Genomic DNA, 7526 nt, shown 5'->3' on the forward strand with positions numbered 1-7526 from the left:
TGAAGAGCTTCATTTAGCTGATTGGCCATATCACCTGGAGACTTTGCTGTACGCCGCAGCTCATCCATCACAGTCTTGCATACTGCCTTTTTGTGGGTCAGGAAGGCTGGAAAAATCTCCTGAAAACGACGAGGCAGCATGTCCATCCATGAAGGTTTGTCTGCAAACCAGGGCTTCTTGCAGACTTTACAGGTCAGCCGAGAAGCAAGTATGTAGTACTGACCACTTGTGCCAATTATGACACGGGGCCGACCTGTTCCAGAGGAGACCACGAGGGGTTTTGGGCAGCCATGCAGACACGGGAGGGGGTAGTTGTTACGCACTCTTTCCATTATTGCATGGTCTGGTTTCCAGATAAAAAAAGGATGGAGGTGAAAGTACTTTGGGGATGGTAGCTCATAAATTGAGTCAATGAGTTCCGGCTGAGGTGGGTTACGCCACAAGGAGATCATATTCATGGCATGTCTTACAGGTGGAGACCCAGGCCACAGTCCTAAGGCTTCCATCTCTGTTTTCATCCAGATCCTCTGCTGGGGAGAGCAGTTCCAGCTGCTAACATCCTGGTCATAAGATGGAAGTGGTGAAGCAGCAGGCGTTGGCTGAAAGTGAGCAGGAGAAGGAGCTGCAGACTGAGCTGAGGGTCTTCCAACGACTGCTGCAAAAATAAAAAAATACCTTGAGTTGTTGTTGAATAAAATATTATCTCAAAGTCCAAATGAATACAGTACTTTGCATTTTTGTCAAAGTTAATGCACTGACTGTAGGTTTTATCCTGGACACTTTGAGGCAGTTCCAAAGCGAGCAACTCTGGTGGTACTGGCAGAGGAGTCTTCACTGGAGCTGAAGTAACTGGTGAAAAAGACAGTCAGAAACAGACAGGAAGCTGCAGCAGAGTAAAGCTGACAAATGATCCTCAACACTCACCTGCATGTGTGGCAGCAGGACAGCTGGACCTCTCAGGCTGGTCTGGATTCAGATCAACAGAAATATCCATCAGTAATGCCCAGGCATTTAGAGTTCTTTGTTAGTAATTGTGCAAAACACTCAAAACCATGCAAGAAAACATGCTCAATAGAACAGGTGTGGTATGAAAATCAATAAATTAACTATTAGTTTCATTTTTTTATCTTTTGATTGACCAGGAAAGGTTCCATTATGATGTAATAATCCATGTGTAACCACTTTACTCTGATGTGTTAAGACATGTACTTTTGTTGTAATTCTGCTTTTTAAGACTGGTTTCCTTCAATCATTTTCATACCAAACCTATAACCAAACCCATGCAAATAACATAAGTCTGTACTTACCCTCGACGACGAACAATGAATACCTTCAGCATCATAAAAGCAGTCAAACAAAACACCTGCATTAGAACAGGCCTGAACGTGGCCAACCAGCAAACAGAGGAAAGGAAAAGGTGATCCTGGTTTACGACAGAACCATCAGGTACCAGCGGCGGCGGTGGCAGTGGCAGCAGCAGCATCTAGACCTTTACTCAGTGAACCTGAAAGAAAATAAACCAATGACTATTCTTCTTTTTGAACAGACACATTTAAAAGTGCTGAGTGTAAAGAAAGGACTGATCTAAGACTAACATGTAGTCTAATATCAGTTTTTCAACTACCAGTACTACTACTCCACATACAGAAACATAATCAACACGTGATGCATGATGTGTGCACGTTGGTGCTGCTCACTTGGTTGGGTTGGGATTGTTTCTAAACATGTTGGGCCTGTCATCTTCTTCACTAAATGTCTCTGCTCTTTAGTAAAAAAAATAAGAAAACAGGTTTGAATCAGAAGTAGTAATTAACACTCAGTGTGTACTTGTGTGTGATTTAGTTTTACCTTGTAAAGGGAGGAGTTTGGATGGAGAGACAGAAAGCATCATTCTCTCCAACTCTTCATCATCTTCCATCTCTAACGAAGATACTGAAAAGATGGGAAACATCATTTCTACCATCTTTCCTAACATCAGCATTAACGTCTAGTCTGCCACAGACCTGGAGGACTAGAAGAAGGTTTAGTAAGAGCAGTTTCTGAAGAGCTCTGAGTCTGAGCCTCTTTCTTCTTCAGGTACTGCTGGAGCAGGAACATTTTGCTGCCTGAAACACACTGTTTCCTGAGGATAAATGATGCATATCCATCTTCTCTTTTCTCCCAGACATCCTTCCAGGTCTTCTTAGAATGCACACCAAATCCAACCAGCTGGTTGTCCTCACTACTTGAAGGTGGCTCCACTGATCTTTCAGCTAAATAGTTTCTCAGATCTCTGATTTCGTGAAAGTGTCGGGTATAATCCAGAAATGAAAAGAGACTCTCCTTCTTTGGTCCCTCGGCATTAAAGAGTCCAGCTCTCTCCTCTTCCTCAACCTTGTTAATTAAATAAATGGTGTAGCCAATATCATTTTCTAGCAGCCACCGAAAGGACTTCCCCTTGTATTTGCCAAATTGAAGAACATACTCCCCCAACACCTCCTGCCTGTCAGATGTATCTCCACCCCTAATGAAGACTTTTGACAGGGCGTTTTCCTTCACTTTTTCCTCTCTCTGGGGAGCAGACTTGTCCTGGAGCTCAGGATTATTTTTGATCCTCTTGGCTTCATCTGAAGGGTCCTGCCTGAGAAACCCAGATGGGCCTCGTCTGAAGCTCACGCAGATTTTTCCAGGAAAAATTAATTTCCTCTTCATTCTGGAGATCTATAACCAAAGATACATTTATTGTCGTTAGTGGGTGAAGTAGCCCAGGTCTACTGTAACTCAAAAATAGTAAAAAAAAAACAACAACATACATATATATATATATATATATATATATATATATATATATATATATATATATATATATATATATATATATATATATATATATATATATATATATATATATATATATATATATATATATATGTGTGTGTGTGTGTGTGTGTAAATGCACATATAGATATTATTAAAGTTATCTACCTTTGGTAAAATTCAAAAGCTTTTGAAAACACACACAAACTATCATGACTAAGTTTGAAGAGGTTTTTCATCTCTTACGAGTAGCCGTATCCTCACCGCTGGAGTTTCAGACCTTTCATGCTCAACAAAAAATAACGGGAAGAGAAATGTCTTCAAACTAGGAACAGTCTTTTTTAACTTTTTACTTACATCAGACTTTAACTTGACTTTAACTTGTTGTGCTCTTGTGTTTTAACAGCGATCGGATCAAATCTGGCCGCAGGATTATTGTTGTTTTGTCTTCCTAAAGGCTCTTCCTGTGAAAACCTTACTACTAAGACGATGTGGAAACAGCGCCCCCAAAATCTCGCTAGTGGTGAAAAAGTATATTACATCCGTAGTGTTAAGAACTACCATAGAGAATGAATGAGAAAAGTTAAGAGAGTTAAGCTTAACCATTTTCGGCTCCCGCGCGCGACCGCCCACATCGCCCATATCAAAAACCGCCACTGAGTGAATGTGTGCATTTGATGTAATTTCAACATTTTTAAAGTACAATAAGTCTGTGGATTCTTTTTAATAACATTGTTATGCTGTTGCTAATAGATGAGTATTTCTCGTGGTGGCTTTGCTGATGGTTTAGTCTGGTTGATACATGGTGAGTTTCTGCTTCATGCAGGCGTTGAGACTTTAAACGTGATCTTAGGTCTGAATGTTCTGTAGATGTGAGACAGATTACTCACATGCAGACCTGGAGCCAAACACACACTCACACGCTGCAGTGAGTGACGGGCAGTGGGTTTTACGTTTTTACAATCCCTGCGCGGTTCACCTGCTGCCTGTCCCCACAACCCCCCACCCTCTGCTTTCTCCCTCACACATCCCGTCCCCGCATCTGCGCGCTCTTTCTCAGAGACGGGAGCGCGCAGTTTTAGGCACGGCAATTCACAGGTTTCCGGCTGGTACAAACTCTGTGAAATAATATATAATAATAAACTGACTTCTGGCATCGCATCGCGCCTGAGAAGGACTGGTCTAATGAAAAAAAGTATAATTAAAGACAGTGGCGGTTCTCCCCTGAATTACTCCCCGGGCGAAACCCTCCCCAGGCGCCCCCCCCCCCCCTCTCTCTCATAGAGTCACTTTGTCCATGTCAGCTGAAATGTTTCATTGTCATTGAAATTAAGAAATTTATTGAAAAAAGTACGTTTATCAGAATTCTGCACTGCATTATAACAGTTATCAGAAAATACAAAATAAAAGACCATAAGTATGGCAAAAATACAGTTAGGTAGGAAAATATTTAATCAATCACCATATTGAATAAATAATATAAAATAAATATTGTAAAGCACAAATCTTTTATCACACAAATAACACGCTAAAATAAATATAACTGCAGCACCAATACACTAAGAACAGAAAACACTAAAATCTAACCTTTCTAGCCTTCCTTGATGCAAACTCGTCAATAACATCATCATATGAAATCTGCTCCCCCCCCCCCCCCCCCCCCCCCGAATGATTGATACTAACAACAGCAGGTTAGTTAGTCTCTCGTGAGACATTGGTGACCTCAGGTATGATTTGAACCACTGGAGTTTGGAAATTTAGGACATTTAAATGGTCATGTTCTATATCAATCTCTAGTTTAAGTTATGGGATTACATGCAATTTTGGCTTCACATGAGATGAAAGCAACAAAATCGCTGAAACTTGGAAATATGTGGCTCTGTTCTTGGACTTCTGTAACCTTTCTGTTCCACCTTGATGTGAGCCAGTCAGGAAGTTTTGCAAGCATTTTTTGGTTTTCATTGCAGTCATTTAGTACTTCGAGACCTTTGATGTGTGGCATGGCTGCATTACAACTGCGAAGAAAGTCAGCATATTCTTGAAGTTCCACACTGCCCTTGGAACTGATCTTTGGCCATGCGTCAAGTTTGTCTCTAAATGCCTTAGCAATGAGGAATGGATTGCCATACCTGTCTTCAAGAACTGTCCATGCTGCATTGTAGGCAGATTCTGTACCCAGCAAAAAGTAACTTACTATGGCTTTCCTTGCAGGTCCACTTACATACTTCCGCAAATAGTATGTCTTCTCTTCGGCTGGTAAAGCTTTCCTGTCAACAAGAGTCAGAAATGAAATCTTCCAGTCATTGTATCTGAGTGGGTCACCATTGAATATAGTTGGCTCTGGGACTGGGAGACGACTTGCGTTAAGAGATTCTGCGAAGGCTCTTACCAGCTCTGTTGTGTTTACTTCTGGAGTGGAGATCACATTTTGAGGTGGGAAAGGAGGTCTGAGGGGTAAGCTACTGGTTTCTGACTTAACCCTTTTTTCCTTACCAGAGGTTTGCTGGTGGAGCACATCATACGTGTCTTCATCTGAACTTTCACTCTGCTCATATACTCTTTGTCTTGCTTTAGCAGCTTGAAGCCTTTTGATTGTTTCCAGTCGATCCACTTCTCTGCGCTTTGCTTCCAGCTCTCGTTGTTTCTGTGCAATTTCTGCTTCTTGCTTTTCAATTTCCTTTATTCAATTTTCTTGTTCCAGTTGAACTTCTAAGGCAGCTTCATTTGCGGCAACTTCAGCTGCTGCCTCTTGTCTCTTGCTGGAGTGTCTGCTTGAACACTTGGAAGAAGTCTTTGGACTGTGATGAGATTTAACACTTAACCTTGCAGAAGCAGCAGACTTGAACACTGACTCTACGTCCTTCCAAACTTCTTCATCCTTTTGACCTCTGTTTCTTAATGTTTGGGATCTTTCAGCTGCTTCCATGATGCTCCTTGTTACTGCATCACAGGTATCCATCCTGCGTCTTGCGTCATTGTCAGGAGAGTCAATGCGTCTTAAATCATCATATGCAGCACAAACATTGGTAGCAGCACTGTTTACTTTTGTGATGTGTTCATCCAGGAGATCCATTGAGCATTGTCCATCTATAGCTTTCTTATTCTCTTTAATGACAGCCTTCCACTTCTCGTAGCACGTGCTGAAACTTTGTGCGGCCTTCTTTACCTGCTCATCATGCAGCTCTTGCCCCTTTTCCGTTAGCGTACGGACTCTTTGGCTCTTTCGTGCATCTTGTGAGGTAGTGGGGATATCATCTCCAACGCACTCAGCTTCTGATGGTTGCTCATTTAACCTGAATGTCACATCATCTTCGCCAACTTCAGATGAAACATCCAATCTTGACATTTTTAAGCTTGCGTTTGACTTTAAAGATTAAAATACTGGTTTAGTTTTATGTACTTTGTAGGGAAAATAGAAAAAAGTTGGTTTAAATTACTGCACCTTTAACTTAACAGTACTGCAAAATGTCTTAATGTTTTCTAATGCAACATAAATATTGAACTTAAACCACTGTGTGCAGTAAGCAACAATAACTTGTCTTGAATAGGCAAATATTACATCTAATTCCTGTTAACTCTGAATCACTAAATATGAACAATATACAGGTTACTTAGCATAGATAAATTTCACTATTGAACAAATCACTTAAACTTGAACAGGAAAAGAAAATAAAATTATCTCAGTCCCTTCGATTAAACAGAAACGAAAAATATCCTGTTTCTTATTGCAGTCTCTTCTCGACGGTTATACTTTCATATTAACTAATATTAATCGGAGTCCTTGATGCAACATTCATCTTTGGGAACTTGAAGTTCGGTGTTGTGCATTTGGCCGTCGCAGGGTGGCGCTGTTGTCCCTCTCGGCGCTGGCACCGTCTCGTCTACCCATGCGGAGCAGAAGAGTTCTCACTGTAGCACCCTCGAGGAATTAGCATGAGCACGAGGTGTTTAAAACAGGGTTTATTGGTCTTCACAACCCGTGAGAACTGGCAGCAAAATAAAAACACAAATATGCATCAAAAACAATTCTACAGCTTACAAAATATGAATCTTAAATTATACAAATAAAAGCACACAAACCTCGTGGGCTGACATCCACGAGGGGCTAATTGCTCATTTGGCTTCAGCTTTCCTTTAACTTTCTAAATAAGCACAATAAACAAATTATTACATTGATAATTCTGTTATACATCGATGTGATTTCTACCGATCTTACCGGAGATCTTCACGTGGCTGCAGCAATGCGCTGATAGCTGTGTGCGTAGTTAAATGAGTCCGTGTGGAACTTTAATTGAACTTTGTTCCACATGCTCTCACCACTAGATGGCGCAAATTAAAATATAATTTAGAACAACAGAATAAACACATAAATGTTTGGGACTGTTACAAGTAAACCAATAGTGGTGCATACATTATTTTACAAGGGCTGAGCCGCCAGCGCCGCCCCCCTTCATTTTTGCGCCCTAGGCAATCGCCCGTATCGCCCGTGCCTAAAACCGCTACTGATTAAAGATTTGTCTGCGAGCCACATGTGACCATCAAAAGAGCCATATATGGCTCGCGAGCCATAGGTTCCCGACCCCTGGTCTAGTGGATCTAGATGACCCAACTCCCAACGTTAAAGTGTCTAGGATAGCACAAGGGATAAAAAATAATCTGTGCATATTTTTAACTTTTGATACTTGATCAATGTATGCTATTGTCATGACAGCAGCTGCCCTGCCCCCCCA

General features: G+C 41.2%; 3 long non-coding RNA genes across 6 annotated transcripts; 1 reads left to right on the forward strand and 2 right to left on the reverse strand.

Annotated features, from left to right (window-relative positions):
- Positions 1 to 4: 4 nt before the first annotated feature.
- On the forward strand, positions 5 to 716 carry LOC111947093. The gene is made up of 2 exons (XR_002872901.1): positions 5 to 427; positions 523 to 716. It is a non-coding gene; the product is annotated as an uncharacterized LOC111947093 (long non-coding RNA).
- LOC111947092 lies at positions 443 to 3402 on the reverse strand. 4 transcript variants are annotated; one of them, XR_002872900.1, is made up of 8 exons: positions 3154 to 3402; positions 2004 to 2700; positions 1849 to 1932; positions 1698 to 1763; positions 1308 to 1504; positions 925 to 966; positions 760 to 849; positions 443 to 655 (listed from the first exon to the last, which is right to left on the reverse strand). It is a non-coding gene; the product is annotated as an uncharacterized LOC111947092 (long non-coding RNA). The 4 variants fall into 4 exon arrangements; XR_002872897.1 differs by having other exon boundaries at positions 925 to 1504; XR_002872898.1 differs by having other exon boundaries at positions 550 to 652; positions 925 to 1504.
- A 1341-nt stretch (positions 3403 to 4743) lies between these two features.
- Positions 4744 to 7290, reverse strand: LOC110014165. Its single transcript, XR_002289287.2, has 3 exons — positions 7013 to 7290; positions 6877 to 6938; positions 4744 to 6782 (listed from the first exon to the last, which is right to left on the reverse strand). It is a non-coding gene; the product is annotated as an uncharacterized LOC110014165 (long non-coding RNA).
- Positions 7291 to 7526: the final 236 nt, after the last annotated feature.

The sequence above is a fragment of the Oryzias latipes genome, chromosome 24 (assembly GCF_002234675.1).
Source record: "Oryzias latipes chromosome 24, ASM223467v1".
NCBI lineage: Eukaryota > Metazoa > Chordata > Actinopteri > Beloniformes > Adrianichthyidae > Oryzias > Oryzias latipes.